The 25,988-nt window shown below is 36.4% G+C and overlaps 1 pseudogene across 1 annotated transcript in view; it reads left to right on the top strand.

The window, feature by feature from the left end:
- The window catches only part of LOC309841103 (DNA polymerase theta-like), a 135,048-nt pseudogene that overhangs the window by 31,164 nt on the left and 77,896 nt on the right, over nt 1-25,988 (top strand). The window contains exons 7-9 of the transcript in view: nt 5,534-5,742; nt 7,046-7,170; nt 8,834-9,073. The product of the transcript in view is annotated as a DNA polymerase theta-like (transcript). The remainder of the gene's footprint in view (nt 1-5,533; nt 5,743-7,045; nt 7,171-8,833; nt 9,074-25,988) is intronic.

Below are 25,988 nucleotides of genomic sequence, written 5' to 3'. Positions count from 1 at the left end.
TCCCTAGGAGTAGAATTGCTGAATTATATGATAACTTTATTTTTAACATTTTGAGAGTTTCCAAACTCCTCAAAAGCATCTGGATAATATTACACTTACACCAGCAGTGTAAATTGGTTCTTACTATTCACATTTTCTCCAATGCTTGTTTTTATTTCTCTTTTTTGAATATATCCTGATGAGTATGTGGTGCTCTTTCATTATAGTTTGGACTTGCATTTCCTTAATGGCTAATGATGTTGAGCATCTTTTCATGTGTTTATTGATTATATGAATATCTTAGAAAAATATTCAGATCCTCTGCCATTTAATTTTTTTTATTATTGAGGTAAATATTTTTTATATATCATGGATACAAGACTTTTTTCAGATATAAGATTTGGAAATATTTTCTTCCCTTCTGTGGGTTGTCTTTTCATGTTCTTGATGATGATTTTTGAAATGCTAAAGTTGTGAGTTTTGGTCAGTTTATCAACTTTTTTCTTTTGGTGTCATATCTGGAAATGTGCTATGTAACTCAGTGTCACAAGGATGCATTCCTGTTTTCTTCTGAGTTTCATAGTTTTATCTTACATTGACACATATGATCCACTTGGACTTTTGTGACTGATGTATGATGAGACTCTAACTTCATTCCTTTGCATATACATATCCAGGTGTCCCTGCTCCGTTTGTTGAAAGTCCACTAATTCTCTTGTCATTTTTGTAAAAAAATCAATTGACCATGAATGTGAGGGTTTATTTCTGGGATTTCAATTCTATTTCATTGATCTATGTATATCCTTATGTTGATACTGTGCTGTTTTTTTTTTTTTTTAAAGAGTTGATTTATTCATTTGGCAGAGAGAGAGATCACAAATAGGCAGAGAGGCAGGCAGAGAGAGAGGGGGAAGCAGGATCCCTGCTGAGCAGAGAGCCCGATGTGGGGCTCGATCCCAGGACCCTGGGATCATGCCCTGAGCTGAAGGCAGAGGCTTAACCCACTGAGCCACCCAGGCGCCCCGATACTGTGCTGTTTTGATCACTGTAGCTTGGTAGTAAGTTATGAAATCAGGAAATGTGAGCGAGCCCTCTAATTTTGTATTCTTGGAAAAACAATTTTGTTCCTTCTGTGTCACTTGCATTTCCTTATAAATTTTAAGATCATCTTGCCTATTTCTGCAAAGAAACCGGCTTAATTTTGATAGGGATTTTGTAGAATTGGTAGGTCAATTTGGGAAATATTATCATCTTAACAATATTAAGTCTTCTAGTCCTTGAAGTTAAGCTGTCTCTTTGATTTATTTAGATCTTTAATATCTTTCAAAATTTTTAGTTTTCAGAGTACAAGTTTTGTATTTTTTTGTTAAGCTTATTGCTAAGCATTTTATTCTTTTTGATGCTATCATAAACTATCAAAAACTTATTTTTTCTATATTGATCTTGTATCCTGTAACCTATTAAACTTGCTCATTAATTTTAATAGTATTTTTGTGCATTCCTTAGGATTTTCTATATACAAGATCACGTTATCTGCAAATATAGATAGTTTTGCTTCTTCCTTTCCAGTCTGGTTGTCTTTTATTTATCTTTCTTTCTCCTAATTGACTTGGTTAAAATCTCCAGTAAAATATGGAATAGGAGTGGCAACAGCAGACATCTTTGTCTTGTTCCTTATCTTGGGGCAAAAGCACTCGGTTTTTCATCATCAGTCTTGGTGTTGTGGGTTTTTTGCAGATGGTATTTATCAGGTTGAGGAAGTTCCTTTCTATTACTAGTTTGTTGAGTGCTTTTATCATGAGAGGTTGTTAGATTTTGTCCAGTGTTTTTGCTGCATCTGTTGAGATCATCATGTGGTTTTGTCCATTTTATTGATATAGTTTATTACATTAATTGATTTTCAGATATTAGTCTTGGATTTTCTGGCCAAATCCCATTTGGTTATTTGTATAATACTCTTTATCTCTTCCTAGATTTGGTTTGCTAGTATTTTACCGAGCATTGTTTTATCTATATTATTAGATATACTGTCCATAGTTCTCTTTTCTCATGAAGACTTTGTGCGGTTTTGAGAAAGAATTTGTGAAAGATTGCTGTTATTTTTTATTTAAACATTTGGCAGATTTCACCAGTCAAGCTATTTGGGCCCGTACTTTTCTTTGGAGTAAATTTATTACTAATTCAACCTCTTCGCTTGTAATAGATCTATTCATATCTTGTTTTTTCCTGAATCACTTTTGGTAGATTGTATGTTTCCAAGAATTTGTTCATCTCATCTGTTGGTATTCAGTTCACATTATTTCCTTATTAACCCCCCCCCCATTTTTTCCTCTGTACATTCACTAGTGGTGTCCCTTCTTTCATTTCAGAATTTAATAGTTTAAGTCTTTTCTCTTCACTTCTGGACCAGTCTAGCTAAAAGTTTTTCAATTTTGTTGCTTTTTTAAAAAAGCAACACTGTTAAAAGTGTTTAAACAAGAAGTTCATTAGACTGAGGTGATGCCCTGGTAGTTTATATAAGCAAACCAAAACTTAAGTCGGAGGCAGTATACTCTAGCTCAAGAAATTTAAACTTGAGAAAAACTAATCACAGTTAATGAGGTTTCCCCAAATAAGGCAAGTGCTTCAGTTCTAACCAATCAAATAATTGCTTTGCTTTGCTTTGCTTCAGTATTTTCTCTGTAAAAACATTGCTCCTCCTGTTAGTGGAGGGCTTTTAACCAATGACATTTGGTTTTGGCACTGTCCAATTCAAATCAATCTATGCTCTAATAAACTCTTGGAAAATTTTATGTGCTTCAGTTTGCCTTTTACCAGAATGATTTTTTTTAAGTTGATTTTTCTTTATTTTTTTTTTTTAGCTTTCTACTTCATTGGTTTCTGCTCTTTATTATTGTCTTCCTTCTTCCTTTGGTTTTACTTTGTCTTCCTGCTTGTAAGTGTCTTAATGTGGAAGATTAGGTATTGATTTGAGACCTTATTTATTTTTAGTATAGACATTTATAGCTATACATTTTTCTCAAAATACTACTTTTACTGCATCCTGTAATAAATTTGGTATATGATGTTTTCATTTGTTATATTCACTAATTTCAAGGTATTTTGCAATTTGTTATGATTTTTTCCTAAGCCATTGTTATTTACTAGTTTCTTGTTTAATTCAGACATTGTAAATTTCCAAAATTTTTTTGTCATTTATTTCTAATTTCTAATTTCGTTGTGTTGTCAGGAAACATATGTTGTGTAATTTTATTTTATTTTATTTTTTAATTTTTTAAAACCTGATTTTTTAAAAGATTTTATTTATTTATTTGACAGAGAGAGATACAGTGAAAGAGGAACACAGACAGGGGGAGTGAGGGAGGGGAAGCAGGCTTCCTGCCAAGGAGGGAGCCCGATGCAGGGCTTGATCCCAGGACCCTGGAGGGGGTCTGAAGGCAGGTACTTAATGACTGAGCCACCCAGGCACCCCTGTTGTGTAATTTTAATAGAGACACAGACAGCCCCTCTCCACGTGTGTGTGTGTGTGTGTGTGTGTGTGTGTGTGTGTGTGTGTGCACAAGTATATATTAAGTAATCTCTATATCAAATGGGCTTGAACCTACAACCTTGAGATCAAGAGTCACACATTTCACTGACTGAGCCAGCCAGGTACCCTTATACTTTTATATATTGAAGCTTGTTTTATTGCCTGAATATGGTCTATCCTGGAGAATGTTCTGTGTGTTCAAGAAGAATGTGCAGTCTTCTTGGATGGAGTTCTATAGATGTCTGTTAAGTCTAGTTGATTTAGAATGTTGTCTTAGAAGACCAGGTTGTTCTGCTTGGTTGTCCTATCCATTGTTGAAAGTTAGGGTGTTTAAGTCTTCAACAATTATTTTTGAATTGTCTTTTTCTCTTCATTTCTTTCAAGTTTTGTTCATGTATTTTGGCACCCTGTATATATTTATACTTGACAGATTGATCCTTTTATCATTATAGAATGTCCCTCTAATTTTTATTAACATTTTTTAACATTCTATTTTATGTTCTATTAGTATGGCCTCTCCATATTTATTATAGTTGTGGTTTGCATGATACTTTCCCTTTTCCCTTCCTTCTACTTTTTTTTTTCTACTTTTGACCTATTTATAATTTTGTATCTATATTGTGTCTCTTACAGAAAACATATTGTTGGATTCAGTTTTTTTAATGTAGTCTGTTAATCTACCTTTGGTTATTTAACTCTTTCACATTTAATGTTATTAGGAACACGTTTTATCTTTTTACTTTCTGTTTTTTCTTTTTACTTTATATATCTCTTATGTCCTTTTGTTCTCCTGTATATTTTTTACTGATTTCTTTTGAATTAAGTGAATATTTCTTAATGTAACATTTTAATGTATTTAAGTAATTTTTCTATATTTTTTGAACTTATTCCCAGTTGTTACTCAAGGTGTTACAATACAGCTTAAAATTTATACTAACTTAATTCCAGTGAGATATAGAAGCATAATTCTTGTATAGTGCTATTCTTTTTTTGTGCTATACATGCATACCTGTAGGTGTCACAAACCTAATAGTACATTGTTATTTATATAATTTTGTGTGTTTAAAGAAGGTGAGAAGAGAGAAAAATGCATATTTATATAGTTTGTTACATTAAAATTCTTAAGATTTGTGTTTTTCTTTATTTGTTCCTTGGATTTTAGTTACTATCTCTTGTCATTTCCTTGCTCCAATACAGTTTTGCTCTGTTAACTCTAAACAGAGCAAAGAAAACATTTATTTAAGTAAAAAAATGAATTTATTCGGAAATAGCAGAGGATTATAGTTTTTTTTTTGCATAGTCTTTATTGATATATCTTCATATTTGCTCATTCTTTTGCTAACTTACATTTAATGTTGAGGTCTATAGTGATTTATTCTGTTATTATACTCTTCACCTTGAGTATTTCCATTTTTAAAAAATCATTTCTTTCCTTTTATTTTTATCCTCTACTTGATGAGACATTGTTGTCATACCTTCCTTTACTTTATTTAACACGTTTTTCTTTTGTTCTTTGACCACATTTGTCTTCTTTGAAGTCTTTGACATCCCCAACATCTGGAACCTCTCAAAGGTGTTTCTTGTGGAGGATTTTTCCCTTGTGACACACTTTCCCATTTCTTTGCATGTCTTATAATTTTTAATGTTGTTTTTGAACCCTGGATATTTTAGATAATATAGCAATTGTGAATATTGATTCCTCCTTTCCTTCCCTCCTTTTTCTCTTCTCTTTATTCTTTCTTGGAAATCAGAAAATACTTAAGATTGTACTTAGCTTCAGAATGTTGAGATTAATAGTGTCTAATTAAAGTTCTTTGAGTCTGTAAAATCCAGTTTGTATGCTCAGTGGTCTCTTTTCTTTTGGTTATGAGTTGTTTGTGAATAAATGAAATTTCCATATAAACAGATATTGTCACATTTAGAAATTTTTCCAAATGCTGAGGCCTTTGTTTTTAAAATAAAATTTATATTTATTTCTTTTGTAATGCAATAATTTAGCTAATGAATCTTGCTTTTTCCCTTTAGGTTACACTTACGTTTGAGGATTGGACTACTATTGATTGGCATCAATTTTTCTGTTCATGGGAGAAATTGCTAACTCCTATGAAATGGGTGTCAGAGCTAGTGGGAGTTGAAGAAGGGTTCTTGGCTTGCTGTGTGAAAGGAGAAGTCATAGCCAGAACTGAGAGACAGCATCGCCAGATGGCCATCCATAAAGAAGCCTTGATTGTCTAGTATTTAACACAGTTTTAAATGCATAGTAGTTGTTGAGTTTATTATAGTCACTTCCATTATCATTAAAATAAAAGTTTTAGGGGCACCTGGGTGGCTCAGTCAGTTAGTGTCTGTCTTCAGCTCAGGTCATGATTCCAGGGTCCTGGGGTGGAACCCTGCATCAAGCTTCCTGCTCAGTGGGGAGTCTGATTCTCCTTCTTCCTTTGCCTCTCCCCCTGGTTTGTGCATTCTCTCTCTCACTCTCTCTCAAATAAATAAAATCTTAAAAAAAAAAAAATAAGATCAAAGTTTTGGCTGAGTTGTCATTTTCTTGTGTTCACTGAATTTATCAATATTTCAGTTTCTCTTTTAATACTTGTTTAGAAGCCATTATAGATGAAAACCTTTTAAGGTAGAACATTTAAGGGGCACCTGGGTGTCTCAGTCACTTAGGCGTCTGCCTTCAGCTTATGTCATGATCCCAGAATTCTGGGATCATGCCCCACATCTGACTCTCTGCTCAGCAGGGAGCCTGCTTCTCCCTCTCCCTCTGCCTGCTGCTCCCCCTGCTTGTGCTCTCTTTTTCTGTCTCACTCTGTCAAAATAAATGAAAACAAAATCTTAAAAATCCAATTATTTTATTTATCAAATCTAATTATTTTATTTACTTATAGATGTGAATTAGAACTGACAACTTAGGGTAGCTTCATTTGAGGATATGCTTCATCTCATTATTATAAATGATTGATCATTACCATGGAGGAGTGAATTAAAAGATTCAGATGGGGAAATTGAATCATTTGTCTTCTTGGAAATATAATAAAATTATTTTTCTTAATAGTAGTCTCTAATAAATTATTTACAACATAAGCGTAAATTTTGTAAGGATTTATATACCTGGATTATTTGTGGTATTACTGCCATTCAAGTCAATACTGGTTTTTATTTTCAAATTCTGTCATTTTTTTGATATATGAGTAGGTGGTCATATAACTGTGTATCAAATATTCTTTTAAATTTTTTTGTGCCATTCTATTTCTTGAACTAAGTCTTATTTCTTGAAATTGGTTAGCAGTATTAAAATATGGAGATCTTTTTGTTATATAAATATTAGTTCCTTGTTATGCTGTAGTACTAATGTATGTCAGAATTTATTTGGTAAACATTGAGCTCAGTCTTTGTCCACTAATCCTATTTCCTATTAGGAATCTTCTCAGAGTACATAAATCCTCTCTTGCTTTTTGGCTCTTTCTTGTTTCTTAGCATATGTTGTATCTTCATTGTAGACATCTCTTACTATACTTATGGTGATTGACTTTCCAGGTTTTTTACTAGTCTTATGCTATTATATTTAATCAGTGAAGTTCTCTTAAAGGATATTAACCAGAAATATGGATGCAGTCGTGGACAGATTCAATCTTTACAACAGTCAGCTGTTGTTTATGCAGGTCAATTAAACAATTTATTGAGACTCTGTGGTTTGAGATCAAGTTAAGATTACTTTTTTTTTTCCCCAAATTCCATTGTATTTTAGGCTTCTCTAAAAGTGAAGGGGGGGGGGCCTGGGTGGCTCAGTGGGTTGGGCCTCTGCCTTTGGCTCAGGTCATGATCCCAGAGTCCTGGGATTGAGTCCCACATCAGGCTCTCTGCTCAACAGGGAGCCTGCTTCCCCCTCTCTCTGCCTGCCTCTCTGCCTACTCGTGATCTCTGTCTGTCAAATAAATAAAATCTTTAAAAAAAAAAGTGAGGGGATCATGGGAAGCTGTAATTGTCATCATAACACCTAAATATATGGCATTGCTGGGATTTGTTATCCTGCTCCAGAGGATTGACAGCTAGCTGAGTAGCTGAACATTTGTCTTCTTCTGTTGCTTAGCAACTACTGACCATCCACTTTTCTGTTTGTTTTTTTTCCATTTTTCCTGTTACAAGAAGAAATAGACACAAAGTTGCCAACAGTTTCCCTTTTCTCATCAAGTTACTGATTAATATTTGTTATTGATTAGGAGGATGGCAAATGGAGAGGGATTTCTGGATTTCTCTTGGACTGTTTTAAATATCTCTTTTCTAGGAAAGCACTGATCTATCCTTAATAAATCTAAACTCTTATCTCTAAGCTAGGCAAACAGGGACGTTCTGGGTCTGATTTTACCAAGAAATTCTTATAGGCCCTTGGAAAGGAAACCTTGGGCTGCTGGAAGAGTATGGGGATATATATGTGTCAAAGGCTTCACTGTGAAGGTGTGTGCATATGTGAGCATACTGAGGGAAACATGGGAGGAGAAGGTTATAAAAAAGGAGAGATTCTTCAACTAATTGGCATGAAAGATCTCAAATTGCCTGTGGGACTAGTGTTCCCATAGGGCAGTGATTTTCTTAATGACTTGACATTGGCTCTTCTGGCCTCTATTTCATGGGGAATAGCTATTGAGCTGTACAGCCATTCCTTGATGAAAATATCAGTGGGAGCTTCACTTTTTGTGCTCCTCTCAGCACTTGAATATTTAAATCACCTCAATTTTTCTGTAGTTGAAAAGAGACCCTCACCTGTTTTTAAGAGTTCTCTCTTCCTTAAAAGAAAATAAGGAAGAAAGAATGAGAGGAATGAAGAGTGGGAGCTTTTTGTTTGCTTTGTTTTAACATGCTCTACCTCAGTTGTTTCAAATATGAAGTTTGTGATTAAGAATAAATGAGATGACATTTAATGTGTTTGGCCCATCTATTGACCAGTTAGCTAGGCCTTTAACATGTGTCTCTTATTCTGTTATTTACACTTTTTTTTTTTTTGAACTTCCAAGTTTCAGTCTTTTATTTTTTTTCCATTTTATTTATTTATTTATTTTTTTAAAAATTTTTTATTTTTTATAAACATATATTTTTATCCCCAGGGGTACAGGTCTGTGAATCACCAGGTTTACACTCTTCACAGCACTCACCAAAGCACATACCCTCCCCAATGTCCATAATCCCACAGAATCTATATTTACACTTTTTGACTCTTAAACTTTACAATTCTGCAGGTAAACAACACAACAAAACAAAAGTAAATCTAAAGAAATAGAATTATCTATAAAGAATTTTAATTCAATAAATATTATATGATTTTCTTAGGGATGATTACAGTATTTTCCAACTGCCTGGGCTGGCACAACATGGAACTACTACTTTCTTAATTTCAGAAGCGTCTTACATTTGGCATCCAGAGGGAGATATGTGACCTCGTCCCAGTGTCCTTACTTAATGCACAGCGAGCCAGGTTCCTCTATGCTTTCTTACTGTGGGAGATCTTACCAGAGCAAATATTGTGGAGATGAAGACTGTTGTGAAAAATGCTGTTCTCGGGGCGCCTGGGTGGCTCAGTGGTTTGGGCTGCTGCCTTCGGCTTGGGTCATGATCTCAGGGTCCTGGGATCGAGCCCTGCATAGGGCTCCCTGCTCTGCAGGAAGCCTGCTTCCCTCTCTCTCTCTCTCTCTCTCTCTCTCTCTCTCTCTCTGCCTCTCTGCCTACTTGTGATCTCTGTCTGTCAAATAAATAAATAAAATCTTTAAAAAAAAAAAAAAGCTGTTCTCTTTAAGAGGTAAGAAAGTCCCCCTGAGGCGGCTAGGGACAGGGGCTTAAGTCCCCGGTCCCAGGACAGTATCCCCTGGCACTGAGGCAGAGATAGTGTGGCGGAGAAACCAGCTCTTGGTCCCTAAGCCACCAGCGCACCTGAGAACGCTTGGGGTCCATTTGCTGTGAGGGGATGGGAGCCACGCCTGGCGGCAGAATGCGGGAGCCCTACTGTAGAGCCTGAGATACTCCCCTGAGAGAGATACAAAGGCCCAGCCAGTGCCCTTTGATACGCGCCATTGTTTCAGAGCCTAAGACGCCTGCACCAAACTCTCCCCCCAGAGAGGTGCACACCTAAGGCCCAGCCTGGTGCTTTCGGACCTGCACCCCGTTCTCAGAGCCTGAGACTCAGGCGTGACCCACAGCCTCCCCTGAAGTTGGTGTGTGCAAGCCGGGCGCTCTTAGAACCAGAAAGACCAGGCACTCCCAGCCTGGGCCAGCAAGAAAATCTCAGTGTGCAATTGCTGCTTGGAACCTCTCTGGAGGTCTGGAGCTGCCCAGACAGCCACCACTGCCTTGGCTTTGGGTACAAGCAAAAGATCCTGCATCTCCAGGGACTGCGACTTGGAACCTGCTCTGCCAGCAGCCAAGGGGGAACTTATTTAGGCTCTGCAGCCAGACTGAGGCCTCTCTCTGAGAGGGAGATCAGGGTGCGGTTTGTTTTCCTCTAAAACTACAAAAACCATCAAAAGCGGTCAAAGTGAGAGAAAAAAAAAAAAGTGAACAAACATAAAAACCTCCAGAGAACAAAAGCCTGGAAAAAAACCCCAGTTTCCTTAGAGCCCACCCCCTTGAGGGGGGCGGGAGGACTTAACTCAGGGAACATCATTGACTGAAAACCCACGTGGCAGGCCCCTCCCCAAGAAAACAAACCAAGAAAGAAAAAAAAAAAAAGAGGAAAAAAAAAAGGAAAAAAAAAAAAAAAAAAGAAAAGGACTATAAGAGAACAACCACTACTTCATAGGAAAACTTTTATTTTTCATTCATTCCCACTATTCTGGTTCATTTTTTATTTATATATAGGTAATTTTTTAAACCTATTTACCATCACAGTGAGCTGTCCAGTACATCAAATTCCATAATATTACCTTCTAACCTGAACTTTTTGATACATACACCTATGTTTTTCTTTTGCATTTCTATTTTTTGAATTCCTTTAAAAAAAGTTTTAGTTTAGTTTAGTCTAGTTTATTCCTTTTTATTTTTATCTTCTAATATTCATATAGAGTTAAACTTCAAAGTAATCCCCTTTCCCCAATAAATACTACCCCTATAGGTAAACCAATTTTTAATCCCCCTTTATCTTAGGAAAGTTGAGTCCTTTAACAAAGATATCAAGATACATCCAGGAAGAATCAAAACAACCTTCCTTGCACACACTGAGAATTTATAACCACTCTCCCATCTTTTTCTTCCACCAGTGTTTCTGTGTTTTTGTGTTTGTTCTGATAGTATATAAATCTTATACTTGGGGTTCTTTTTGACTAGGTTCTTCCTTTATTTGCATATATATATTTTTCTCTTGTCATATACTTTTATCAGTCTTTTTGTTTGTCTGTTTTTGTTTGTCTACTTCATAAATGTTACCTTGGGGCCCATTTGAGCTGAACCTTCTCTTTCATTTTCCCTTTCTTTCCTGTCTCTCTATCTCTTTTTTTTTCTTTTCTTTTGTCTCTCGTTTGGGTGGGGAATCCTGATTGCTCAGAAGTGTTCCAGGGTGCACCTTGACTGCACCATGGTTGATACATCCAGCTACATCTGTTCAGTCATCTCCCACCAAAATGACTAGGAGGAGGAATGCCCAACAGAAGAAAAATACAGAGGATGGACCTTCTGCAACAGAGCTAACGGCTATCAACATAGATAATATGTCGGAAAGAGAATTCAGGCTAACAATTACCCAGGCAATAGCTAGGTTGGAGAAAGCCATGGATGACCAAACAGAATTGATTAGGGCTGAGCTGAAAGCAACGAGAGATGATGTTCACAATGTTAGGGCGGAGCTTAAAGCTACAAGGGAGGAGGTTCACAATGCTCTCAATGAGTTCCAATCTAATCTAAACTCTCTCAAAGCTAGGGTAACTGAGACAGAAGATAGAATTGGTGATCTGGAGACAAACAGATAGAAAGGATCAGGAGGAAGCCTGGAACAAACAGCTTAGAAACCACAAAAAGAGAATCAGGGAAATAAATGATGCCATGAAATGTTCCAACGTCAGAATTATTGGAATCCCTAAAGGGGAGGAGAAAGAAAGAAGTCTAGAAGATAAAGTGGAACAAGTCATTCATGAAAATTTTCCTAATCTCACGAATGGAACCAGCGTTCATGTACTAGAGGCTGAATGGTCTCCACCCAAGATTATACATTCAAAAAAAAAATCATGACACCTGATAGTCAAATTGAGAAATTATGATTATAGGTATAATCTCTTGAAAACCGCTAGGGCAAAGAGGCTCCTTACTTACAGAGGAAAGCCCATCAGAATGACGTAAGACCTGTCCACAGAGACCTGGCAAGCCAGAAAAGGCTGGCAAGATATATTCAGGGCACTAAATGAGAAGAACATGCAGCCAAGAATACTTTATCCAGCAAGACTGACATTAAAAATGGATGGAGAGATAAAGAGTTTCCAAGACCAGCAAGGCTTAAAACACTATGCAACCACCAAGCCAACACTACGGGAAATATTAAGGGGGGTTCTATAAAAGAGAAAAAATCCAAAGAATAGCATTGAACAGAAATATAGAGACAATCTACAGAAAGAAAGGCTTCAAAGGTAACTCAATGTCAATAAAAACATATCTATCAATAATCACTCTCAATGTGAATGGCCTAAATGCGCCCATAAAATGGCACAGGGTTGCAGATTGGCTAAAAGGACAGGACCCATCCATATGTTGTCTATAAGATACCCATTTTGAACCTAAAAATACACCCAGACCGAAAGTGAAGGGATGGAGAAGCATTTTTCATGCCAATGGGCCTCAAAAGAAGGCTGGGGTAGTGATTCTCATATCAGACCAATTAGATTTTAAACTAAAGACTGTAGTCAGAGATACAGAAGGACACTACATAATCCTTAAAGGGACTATCCACCAAGATGATCTAACAATTGTAAATATCTATGCCCCAAATATGGGAGCAGCCAATTACATAAGAAAACTGTTAATCAAGATAAAGAGTCATATTGATATGAATACACTAATTGTAGGAGATCTTAACACGCCTCTCTCAGAAATAGACAGATCATCAAAGCAGAAAATCAATAAAGAAACAAGAGCATTGAATTACACATTGGAACAGATGGACCTCATAGATATATACAGAACATTCCACCCTAAAACAACAGAATACTCATTCTTCTCAAGTGCACATGGAACCTTCTCAAGAATAGACCACATACTGGGTCACAAATCAGGACTCAACCGATACCAAAAGACTGAGATTATTCCCTGCATATTCTCAGATCACAATGCTTTGAAACTGGAGCTTAATCAAAAGGAAAAGTTCAGAAGGAAGTCAAACACGTGGAAGCTAAAATGCCACTTTGCTTAAGAATGCTTGGATCAACTGAAGAACTGAAGCAATTCATGGAAACCAATGAGAATGAAGACATTTCGGTCCAAAACCTATGGGATACAGCAAAGGCGGTCCTAAGGGGGAAATACATAGCCATCCAAGCCTCCCTCAAAAAAATTGAAAAATCCAGAACACAGCAGCTGTCTCTACACCTTAAATAACTGGAGAATCAACAACAAATCAAACCAACTCCACACATAAGAAGGGAAATTATCAAGATTAGAGTTGAGATCAATGAGGTAGAAACCAAAGATACAGTAGAATGTATCAATGAAACTAGAAGTTGGTTTTTTGAAAAAATCAATAAGATCGATAAATCATTGGCTACACTAATCCAAAAGAAAAGAGAGAAAGCCCAAATTCATAAAATTATAAATGAAAAGGGAGAGATCACAACGAACATCAAGGAAGTAGAAACAATCATCACAAGTTAATATCAACAGTTATATGCCAATAAGCTTAGCAGCCTTGATGAAATGGATGCATTCCTGGAAAACTATAAACTCCCAAAATTGAACTAGGAAGAAATCGACAACCAGAATAGACTGATATCTAGTAACGAGATTGAAGCAGTGATCAAAAACCTCCCAAAAAACAAGAGCCCTGGACCTGACGGATTCCCTGGGGAATTCTACCAAACTTTCAAAGAAGAAATAACACCTATTCTCCTGAAGCTGTTTCAAAAAATTGAAGCAGAAAGAAAACTTCAGACTCTTTCTATGAAGCCAGCATTACCCTGATCCCCAAACCAGGCAAAGACCCTACCAAAAGGAGAATTTCAGACCAATATCACTGATGAATATGGATGCTAAGATTCTCAACAAGATCCTAGCCAACAGGATCCAACAGCACATAAAAAAAAGATTATCCACCATGACCAGGTGGGATTCATCCCTGGGCTACAAGGATGGTTCAACATTCGCAAATCAATCAATGTGATAGAACAAATTAATATGAGAAGAGAGAAGAACCACATGGTCCTCTCAACTGATGCAGAAAAAGCATTTGACAAAATCCAGCATCCGTTCCTGATTAAAACGCTTCAATGTATAGGGATAGAGGGAACATTCCTGAAATTCATCAAATCTATCTATGAAAGACCCACAGCAAATATCATCCTCAATGGGAAAAAGCTTGCAGCCTTCCTGTTGAGATCAGAAACTAGACAAGGATGCCCACTTTTACCACTCTTTTTCAATATAGTATTAGAAGTCCTAGCAACAGCAATCAGACAACAAAGAAAAATAAAGATATCAAAATTGGCAATGAAGAAGTCAAATTCTCTCTCTTCGCACATGACATGATTCTTTATATGGAAAACCCAAAAGATTCCACCCCCAAACTACTAGAACTCATACAGCAATTCAGCAATGTGGCAGGATACAAAGTCAATGTGCAGAAATCAGTGGCTTTCTTATACACTAACAATGAAAATACAGAAAGGGAAATTAGAGAATCGATTCGATTTACTATAGCACCAAGAACCATAAGTACCTGGGAATAAACCTAACCAAAGAGGTAAAGGATCTGTAATCAGGGAACTACAGAACACTCATGAAGGAAATTGAAGAAGACACAAAAAGATGGAAGACCATTCCATGCTCTTGGATCAGAAGAATAAACATTGTTAAAATGTCTATACTGCCTAGAGCAATCTATACTTTTAATGCCATTCCGATCAAAATTCCACCTGTATTCTTCAAAGAGCTGGAGCAAATAATCAAAATTTTGTATGGAATTAGAAGAGACCCTGAATCGCTAAGGAAATGTTGAAGAATAAAAATAAAACTGGGGGCATCACGTTACCTGATTTCAAGCTTTATTACAAAGCTGTGATCACCAGCATGGTACTGGCATAAAAACAGACACATAGACCAGTGGAACAGAGTAGGGAGCCCAGATATGGACCCTCAACTCTATGGTCACTTAATCTTTGACAAAACAGGAAAAAATATACAGTGGAAAAAAAGTCTCTTCAATAAATGGTGCTGGAAAAACTGGACAGCTATATGTAGAAGAATGAAACTCGACCATTCTCTTACACCGTACACAAAGATAAACTCAAAATGGATAAAAGACCTCAACGTGAGACAGGAATCCATCAGAATCCTAGAGGAGAACATAGGTAGTAATCACTTTAATATCAGCCACAGCAACTTCTTTCAAGATATGTCTCCAAAGGCAAAGGAAACAAAAGCGAAAATAAACTTTTGGGACTTCATCAAAATCAAAAGCTTCTGCACAGCAAAGGAAACAGTAAAAAAAAAAAACCAAAGAGGCAACCCACGGAATAGGAGAAGATATTTGCAAATGACAGTACAGACAAAAGGTTTATATCCAGGATCTATAATGAACTCCTCAAACTCAACACACACAAAACAGACAATCATATCAAAACATGGGCACAAGATATGAACAGACACTTCTCCAATGAAGACATACAAATGGCTATCAGACACATGAAAAAATGTTCATCATCACTAGCCCTCAGGGAGATTCAAATTAAAACCACATTGAGATATCACCTTACACCAGTTAGAATGGCCAAAATTAACAAGACAGGAAACAACATGTGTTGGAGGGGATGTGGAGAAAGGGGAACCCTCTTACACTGTTGGTGGGAATGCAAGTTGGTGCAGCCTCTTTGGAGAACAGTGTGGAGATTCCTCAAGAAATTAAAAATAGAACTTCCCTATGACCCTGCAATTGCACTGCTGGGTATTTACCCCAAAGATACAGATGTCATGAAAAGAAGGGCCATCTGTACCCCAATGTTTATAGCAGCAATGGCCACGGTCGCCAAACTGTGGAAAGAACCAAGATGCCCTTCAACGGACAAATGGATAAGGAAAATGTGGTCTATATACACTATGGAGTATTATGCCTCCATCAGAAAGGACGAATACCCAACTTTTGTAGCAACATGGGCGGGACTGGAAGAGATTATGCTGAGTGAAATAAGTCAAGCAGAGAGAGTCAATTATCATATGGTTTCACTTATTTGTGGAGCATAACAAATATCATGGAGGACATAGGAAGTTAGAGAGAAGAAGGGAGTTGGGGGAAATTGGAAGGGGAGGTGAATCATGAGAGACTATGAACTCTGAAAAACAATCTGAGGGTTTTGAAGTGGCGGGGGGGGGTGAGAGTTGGGGTACCAGGTGGTGGGTATTATAGAGGGCACAGATTGCATGGAGCACTGGGTGTGGTGAAAAAATAATGAATACTGTTATGCTGAAAATAAAAAAAAAATAAATTAAAAAAAACCTGCCCATAGCCTTAAGTGGTTTCCCTTGTATGTAACTTTTTGCCTCTCCTTGCTCTTTTTAGAATTTTCTTTTTATCTTTAACCTTTGACATTTTAATTATATGTGTCATGGTGTGGAACTCCTTAGGTTCGTCTTGTTTGGAACTCTGTATCCTTTCTGAACCTGTTTTCTTTCCCCAGATTAAGGAAGTTCTCAGTTATTATTTCTTCAAATAAGTTTTCTCCCCTTTTCTTTCTCTCTTCTCTCCTGGGACCCTCATAATGAAAATGTTTGTTCACTTGATGTCATTCTAGAGATTGCTTAACTTATCCTCATTAAAAATTTTTTTTCTATTTGCTGTTCAGCTTGAGTGCTTTCTATTACTTTGTCCTAGATTGCTGCTGATCTCCTCTCATCCCCTAATCTATTATTGATTCCCTCTACTGTGTTTTTCATATCACTATGTTCTTTAACTTTGATTAATTCTTTCTCATATTTTGTATCTCTTTGTTGAAATTTTTCACTGAGTTCTTCTCCACTCTTGTCTCCAGGCCAGTGAGCAACTTTAGGATCATTACTTTAAACTTTATCAAGTGCATTGTTTCTCTTTGTTTCAAATAGTTCTTTTTCTAAGACTTTGACTTGTTCTTTTGTTTGGAGCATATTCCTCTATCTCCCCATTTTGCTTGATTTTTTGTTTGTTCCTTTGAATTGAATAGAACAGCTACTTCTGAATTTGAAGGGAAGTTATAATGTGTGGTTATTCCTGTATAGTCTTTGTGTGCCTAATAACTTTGGCTGGCTGGCTGTAACTCTGACTGCCAAGGGCATGGAGTCCCAGGTACTCCTTTTTTGGGCTGCTCTGGTAGCATGACTGGAGCTGAAGTGGGCTTGGGTCAGGTGGTTCAGGGCTCTCTGGAAAGGGGTTCTGGCAAGACAGCAAAAACTGAGGAAATCCCTGGGCTCTTTATATAGAGAACATCCTGGCAGGATAGCTGGAGCTGAAGTGAGCATGGGCCAGGACAGTTCAGGGGATCTCTACCCACAGGGTTCACTGGGAGGACAGCTGAAGCTGAAGTGGGTGTTCTGGGGGGCTCCACACAAGGGGTACCCAGACAGGGTTGCTGGAAATAAGGTGGGTATGGGTCAAGGATTCTTGGAGCACTCTGTGCTGGGGGAATATTAGCAAACTGTCTGGAGCTAAAGTAGTATGGGCCTGGGCTGCTTTGCTCCTGGGTGTGCCACCTTGCTGCATCAGCTGGAGCTATAGTGAGTACTGACCAAGGATATCCTCCTGGTGGGTGCCACACTGGTGCTGCCTTGGTGGGAGGGCTGGGGTTGATGTGGGCTAAGGGTTTGGAGCTCATTGAGGTAGTAGGCCAGCTAGTATATCCAGATCCTGCTTCTGTCTTGCTCTCAAGGTGGATGGGGAGCATTAACTGTGAAACTTGCTGCCCCTATGACCTGGAAAGAGTTCCAGCAGATCTTCCATAGTGTGGCAAGATTCTAAGTCTAGTTTCTTTATGTTCTAGTTACTCTTTGTACTTCCATATTATACTGAGTCTACTATTGCTATGATTATGCCTCCTCTGTATGCCCAGAACTTTATTGTTCAAAATTACTAGTATCAGTATTAGGACAAACCAATATCACATACTTCTTCATGTGACAAGTGAGAGAAACACAGCATTGTTTCTGGAGTATTCTTTCAAAAATGTCTAAAATAAATTTAATTATAAGGAAATATTAGACAAACCTAAACTGGGAGGCATTGTACAAAGTAATTTACTATTACTCTTCAAAAATATCAAGGTCATGAAAAACGAAGACTGAGGAACTGTTTCTAATTAAAGAAAAATAAAGAGACGTGAAAACTAGATGCACAACCTTATTCTAGATTGGATTAGAAAAGGGACATAAGTGGAACAGTTGGTGAAATTTGAATAAGGTGTGTAGGTTAGATATAGAATTGTATTAATTTTCTGAATGGAAACTGGTATCTGGCAACTGGCTACCCTTTCCTTTTAGTACTTGGTTCTTAAGAGCTAGAAAGCGCAGTTAGCCTTTTAATTGTCTCAGTTTGCCATTAACAACAATACACAATGTATTATCTATGCATATGTATTTTCATATTTTTGGTAATGTTTCCTCAGAGTAGATTCCTGGTTGGGATTTTCAAAGTTAAGGACTTATGTCACTTTATTAGATTCCAGACTTCCCTGTAGGTCACATTCTCACTAATCTATTACCCCACAGCCTTGCCAACAGAATCCATTTTTAGAGGTTTTCATTTTATCTCATCTCATCTAACATTTTGAGCAATAAAGTTCAAAATGTTAGATGAGAAATTGTATCTCAGCATGGTTTAAATGTGCATTTCTTCACTTGTGAGTGATGGTAGAGATGTTTTCATATGTTTCAGGATTTTTTTTCTTGGTTTCTTTGTGAATTTTCTGGTTATGTCTTTTCCTTATGTTTCTACTGGGTTTGGTCTTTTCCCCCTCCTTTTAAAGGATCTTTTCAAAATTGATTAGAGATTTTAGCTGCTTTTATACATATATTACAAATATATTCGCAAAATTTATGAATTGTCTTTTGACTTTCATTGCATTGTTTTTGTCATGCAGAATTTTAATTTTTTACTGATTTTTAAAATCAGTCTTTTTTCTTTCTTTCTTTCTTTTTCTCCTCTTGAATTATCATAGAAAACTTTGTACTGAGATTAAAAAATAATTCATTCAGGGACGACTGGGTGGCCCAGTGGATTAAGCTGCTGCCTTTGGCTCAGGTCATGATCCTAGGGTCCTGGGATTGAGTCCCGCATCGGGCTCCTTGCTCAGCAGGGAGCCTGCCTCTCTCTCATCTCTTCCTGCTTGCGTGCTTTCTCTCTCTCTCTTTCTGACAAATAAATAAATAAAATCTTAAAAAAATAATTCATTCATATTTTCTTCTAGTATTTATAGGTTTGAATTTAGATTCCTGATGCATTTAGAATTTAATTTTGTGTATGGTGTGAAATCTGATTTTAATTTCATTTTTTATCCAATGGTTCTCATTTATAAAAAAAAGGTCTATCTTTGACTTAGTAATTTGAGATGCTATCATTATTATATACTAAATATCTATAAATAACTAGGTTTATTTCTGGACTTTCTATTCTACTTACTATACTTTTTGTCAATTCATGAGCAAGTGCCATATTTTTAATTATAAAGGCTTTATATAGGGGTGCCTGGGTGGCTCAGTGGGTTAAAGCCTCTGCCTTCGGCTCAGGTCAGGATCCCAGGGGTCTCTGCTCACAGGGAGCCTGCTTCCTCCTCTCTCTCCCTGCCTCTCTGCCTACTTGTGATTGCTCTGTCAAATAAATAAATAAAATCTTAAAAAAAAAGGCTTTATATATGTTTTAATCTCTGATAAGGACCTTTCACAGATAGTTTTCAATATTTTTCTAGCTATTCTGTGTATTTGCCCATATGAATGTTAAAGTGTTTGTTGATATTTTATTGGGATTGGATTGAAATGAAACTTAGAATCGACATCTTTATATTGTTTTGTCAACCTATCCAAGGATAGGTAACATCTTTGATTTTGATCTAGTTTTGTGATTTTCAAGAATTTTCAAAATATTTCCTCAAGTAAGTTTTTAGATGTTTTAGGTTTTACTCACACAGGTTTTATACATTTCTCATTAAGGTTGTTCCAGCTTATTCTTTAGTGTTATTTTAATTGGTGGCTTTCTTCTATGATGTCTTCTACATAGTTATTATATGAGTATGTAAAGACTGGTGTATTTTTTATCCTATTTTTAGAATTATTTTATTGTTTGAATTACTTTAATCATTAATTCTCTAGAATATTCCAGGTGTATTATTGTATCATTGGCAAATAGCTATTTTACTTTTTCCTTAAGAATTCATGTGCTTTTAATTCATTTCTATTAATTGCATTAGCTGATACCTCTAACATGTAAGTATTAGGGATGGTGGTAATAGACAGTGGGCATTTTTGTTTTGTTTGGGATCTTAGAGGAAATGCCTCTGGTGTTACTTTAGGAGGGTACTGTCTTCAGGACTATGATGGGTGTGTATATATGTAGGTTTATATGTATGTATTATCATTTTAAGAAAGTGTCCATTAAATGAAACTTCCTTGAGTACTTTTATCATGATTGGATATTGAATTTTGTCAAAAGATTTTTTGGTATCTACGGAGATATTGATAGGGTTTTTCTCCTGTTTCACCTATTAACACAGTACATTATATTAATAGATTTCCTAACATTGAATCAAACATATCTTCCAAAATAAATTTAATTTGGTCATCTTATTTTATTACATGATGTTGGATTCTGTTTGTTAATGTTTAAAATAGTTAATTTTGCATTGTTATTTCTAATAATATTGGTCTATATTTTTCTTTCATTGTGTGTTTTTTGGACTATCTTTATTCAAGTTATGGTATCAGACTTTCTTCATAAAAAAGAATTATGAAGTGTTGTTTGTTTTTAGTGTTTTGCAGTAATTTATACAGTCTTGGGATCAGTAGAAGGTTTGATATGTTTACTGTATGAAACCACCTTGGATGGTTAGTTCTCAATCATTTTGTTGATTTCATTTTTTCAGAAATTAGTCTCTCTAAGCTTTCTATTTCTAATAGGGTCAATTTTAGTAATCTGTATTTCCCTAGGAAATTATCTGGATTTTCAAATATATTTTTATAGAGAATTATTTCTAAGTTAGTTTCTTAGGAATTTTAAGTTTTATTTCTTTTTCAATAGTTATTCCTTCTTTGTAATTTTCTGTTTTGTAAATTTCTACTTTGTGTTTTTTCTTGATCAGATTAGTTAGTGGCTTATCTATTTTAAAATTCTTTAAAAATCTAGGATTTTTGGGGCTCCTAGGTGGCTCAGTGGGTTAAGGCCTCTGCCTTCAGTTCAGGTCATGATCCTTGGGTCCTGGGATCGAGCCCCTCATCAGGCTCTCTGCTCAGCAGGGAGCCTGCTTCCCTTCCTCTCTCTCTGCCTGCCTTTCTGCCTACTTGTGATCTCTCTGTCAAATAAATAAATAAAAATCTTTAAAAAAATCTAGGATTTTGTTTTATTAGGTCTATTTTTTTAATGTTAATGATATAGTTTATTTAAACCAATAAACCCCAAATATGGCATTTCAACTTATAATCAATATAAAAACATCAATGAGATACTTCACAGTCCTTTTTTCTTTTTTTAAAAGATTTTATTTATTTATTTGACCGAGAGAAATCACAAGTACATGGAGAGGCAGGCAGAGAGAGAGAGGGAAGCAGGCTCCCTGCTGAGCAGAGAGCCCAATGCGGGACTTGATCCCAGGACCCTGAGATCATGACCTGAGCCGAAGGCAGCGGCTTAACCCACTGAGCCACCCAGGCGCCCCCACAGTCCTTTTTATACTTAGAAATGGATGTATTTCCATCCATTTAGAAGAAATGGATGTATTTGAAACTTGCAACAGCCATCAATTCAGAAGCTATACTTAAATTAGAAAAAAAATGATCTATATTTAGATGTAATGTAACATATAGTAGAGAAAGTAGATTCACAGACTCAAATATTTCCAAATATACCTAAAGTTTGACCAAAAATTGAGTAAGGCATAAAAATAATTTTTATTTAAAATTTGTTTTTATAAAACCTAGTTTTTTAGAATAATTTAACTTCAAAGCGAACTGTACCATTTCAAAATTATGTCCATGATAAGTAAATTCACCAACTCACGTCAACTCTCTACTACTAAATTTGAATTCTAATGGGTGCTACATAAATTTGAAAGCATCTTTAAATTTATCAGTATCAACAAAATGTTCATTGAAAAATGTTATAGTTTTTGAAGCTCCCCATCATAAAATACTATCAGTTATAATTAAAGTCTTCTTCACATAGAGTTATATTAGGAAAAAATGTGCAAAATTATTATTGACCTATATTATGAAAAGTTTAAATTTTAATATAAACTCTTGCATTGTTTAGCTAAGTAACAAACTTTTCCCCCCTTACATCTTCAAATTCAATCTTTTATATGCAGTGGAATATTGGAGAGAAAAAATAAACAACATGACAGTAATTTTTTTTACCTTTTTTTTTTTTTTTGATTCTCGACTGTTTGGCAACCATTCCTTTTTTTTTTTTTTTAAATTAACATATAGTGTATCATTAGCCCCAGGGGTACAGGTCTGTGAATCGTCAGGCTTACACACTTCACAGCTCTCACTATCCCACATACCCTCCCCAATGTCCATAATCCAACCACCCTCTCCCTACCCCACTCCCCCTGGCACCCCTCAGTTTTTTTGTGTGAGATTAAGAGTCTCTTATGGCTTGTCTCCCTCCTGGTCCCATCTTGTTTCATTTTTTCCTTCCTTACCCCCGAAATCCTCGACCTTGCATCTCAAATTCCTCATATCAGGGAGATCATATGATAATTGTCTTTCTCTGATTGACTTATTTTGCTAAGCATAATACCCTCTAGTTCCATCCATGTAATCACAAATGGCAATATTTCATTTCTTTTGATGGCTTCATAGTATTCCGTTGTATATATATACCACATCTTTATCCCATTCGTCTGTTGATGGACATCTAGGTTTTTTCCATAGTTTGGCTATTGTGGACATTGCTGCTATAAACATTCAGGTGCATGTGCCCCTTCGGATAACTACATTTTTATCTTTAGGGTAAATACTCAGTAATGCATGTCCTGGGTCATAGGGTGGCTCTATTTTCAGGTTTTGGGGAATCTCCATGCTGTTTTCCAGAGTGGTTGCACCAGTTTGCATTCCACCAACAGTGTAGGAAGGTTCCTCTTTCTCTGCATCCTCACCAACATTTGTCATTTCCTGACTTGTTAATTTTAGCCATTCTGACTGGTGTGAAGTGGTATCTCACTGTGGTTTTGATTTGTAGTTCCCTAATGCCAAGTGATGTTGAGCACGTTTTCATGTGTCTGTTGTCTGTCTGGATGTCTTCTTTGCAGAAATGTCCATTCATGTCCTCTGCCCATTTCTTGATTGGGTTATTTGTTCTTTGGGTGTTGAGTTTGATAAGTTCTTTATAGATTTTGGATACTAGCCATTTATCTGATATGTCATTTGTGAATATCTTCTCCCATTCTGTCAGTTGTCTTTTGGTTCTGTTGACTGTTTCCTTTGCTGTGCAAAGGCTTTTGATCTTGATGAATAGTTCATCAGGAACTATTCCCAACTAGAACATTTCCTAATAGTTCATTATTGCCCCTGATTCCCTTTGCTTTTGGTGATGTTTCTAGGAGGAAGTGGCTGTGGCTGAGGTTGAAGAGGTTGCTGCCTGTGTTCTCCTCAAGGATTTTGATGGATTCCTTTCTCACATTGAGGTTTTTCATCCATTTTGAGTCTATTTTCATGTATGGTGTAAGGAAATGGTCAAGTTTCATTCTTCTGCATGTGGCTGTCCAATTTTCCCAACACTGTTTGTTGAAGAGACTATCTTTTTTTTCATTGAACATTCTTGCCTGCATTGTCAAAGATTAGTTGACCATAGAGTTGAGGGCCCATTTCTGGGCTCCCTATTCTGTTCCATTGATCTATATGTCTGTTTTTGTGCCAGTACCATACTATCATGATGAGGATAGCTTTGTAATAGAGCTTGAAGTCTGGAATAGTGATGTCACCAACTTTGGCTTTTTCAACATTCCTCTGGCTATTTGGGGTCTTTTCTGGTTCCAGATAAATTTTAGGATTATTTGTTCCATTTCTTTGAAAAAAATTGGTGGTATTTTGCTATGGATTGCATTAAACATGTAGATTGCTTTAGGTAGCATAGACATTTTCAAAATATTTTTTCTTCCAATCCATGAGCATGGAACATTTTTCCATTTCTTTGTGATTTCCTCAAATTCTTTCATGAGTATAGTTTTCTGAGTACAGATTCTTTGCCTCTTTGGTTAGGTTTATTCCTAGGTATCTTATGGTTTTGGGTGCAATTGTAAATGGGATTGACTCCTTAATTTCCCCTTCTTCTGTCTTGCTGTGGTGTATATAGGAGTTAATTTGATTTCTGTGCATTGATTTTATATCCTTACACTTTACTGAATTCCTGTAGAAGTTCTAGCAGATTTGGAGTGGAGTCTTTTGGGTTTTCTGCATGTATCAAATTATCAAGTAATAGTTTGACCTCTTCTTTGCCAGTTTGGATGCCTTTAATTTCTTCTTGTTGTCTGATTGCTGAGGCTAGGACTTCTAGTACTATGTTGGATAGAAGGGTGATAATGGACATCCCTTCTGTGTTCCTGACCTTAGCAAAAAAGCTCTCAGCTTTTCTCCATTGAGAATGATGTTTGCCATGGGTTTTTCATATATGGCTTTGATGATTTGTGGATATGTACCCTCTATCCCTACACTTTGAAGAGTTTTTATCAAGAATGGATGCTGTGGGGCGCCTGGGTGGCTCAGTGGATTGAGCCGCTGCCTTCGGCTCAGGTCATGATCTCGGTGTCCTGGGATCGAGCCCTGCATCGGGCTCTTTGCTCACCGGGAGCCTGATTCTCTCTCTCTCTCTCTGCCTGACTCTCCGCCGACTTGTGATCTCTCTGTCAAATAAATAAATAAAATCTTAAAAAAAAAAAAGAATGGATGCTGTACTTTGGCAAATGCTTTTTCAGCATCTATTGAGAGTATCATATGGTTCTTGTTCTTTTTTTTTGTTAATGTATTGTATCACATTGATTGATTTGCAGATGTTGAACCAACCTTGCAGCCCTGGAATAAATCCCACTTGGTCATGGTGAATAATCCTTTTAATGTATGTTGCATCTTATTGGCTAGTATTTTGGTGAGAATTTTTGCATTCATGTTCATCAAGGATATTGGTCTGAAATTCTCTTCAAGGTAATGCTGGCCTCATAGCATGAGTTTGCAAGTTTCCTTCCATGTCTATTTTTTGGAACAGGTTCAGAAGAATAGGAATTAGTTCTTCTTTAAATGTTTGGTAGAATTCCCCTGGGAAGGTTCTGGCCCTAGGCTCTTGTTTTTTGGGAGATTTTTGATGACTCAATATCCTTACTGGTTATGGGTCTGTTCAGGTTTTCTCTTTCTTCCTGGTTCAGTTTTGGTAGTTTATACATTTCTAGGAATGCATCCATTTCTTCCAGACTGTCAAATTTGCTGGTGTGTAGTTGTTCATAATATGTTCTTATAATTGTTTGTATTTCTTTGGTGTTAGTTGTGATCTCTCCTCTTTCATTCATGATTTTATTTATTTGAGTCCTTTCTCTTTTCTTTTTGATAAGTCTGGCCAGGGGTTTATCACTCTTATTAATTCTTTCAAAGAACCAACTCATAGTTTCGTTGATTTGTTCTACTATATTTTTGGTTTCTATTTTATTGATTTCTGCTCTGATTTTTATGATTTCTCTTCTCCTGCTGAATTTAGGCTTCTTTGCTGCTCTTTCTCCAACACCTTTAGGTGTAGGGTTAGGTTGTGTATTTGAGACCTTTCTTTTTTCTTGAGAATATTTGTATTGCTATATATTTTCCCCTCAGGACTACCTTTGCTGTGTCCCACAGATTTTGAACAGTTGTGTTTTTAATTTAATTTGTTTCCATGATTTTTTTCAATTCTTCTTTAATTTCCTGGTTGACCCATTCATTCTTTAGTGAGATGCTCTTTAGCCTCCATGTGCTTGGGTTCTTTCCAAATTTCTTCTTGTGATTGAGTTCTAGCTTCAGAGCATTGTGGTCTGAAAATATGCAGGAAATAATCCCAAACTTTGGTACTGGTTGAGACCTGATTTGTGACCCAGGATGTGATCTATTCTGGAGA

Source organism: Mustela nivalis, assembly GCF_964662115.1.
Source record: "Mustela nivalis genome assembly, chromosome: 1".
Classification (NCBI taxonomy): domain Eukaryota; kingdom Metazoa; phylum Chordata; class Mammalia; order Carnivora; family Mustelidae; genus Mustela; species Mustela nivalis.
This window is presented reverse-complemented; position numbering and strand designations above follow the sequence as displayed.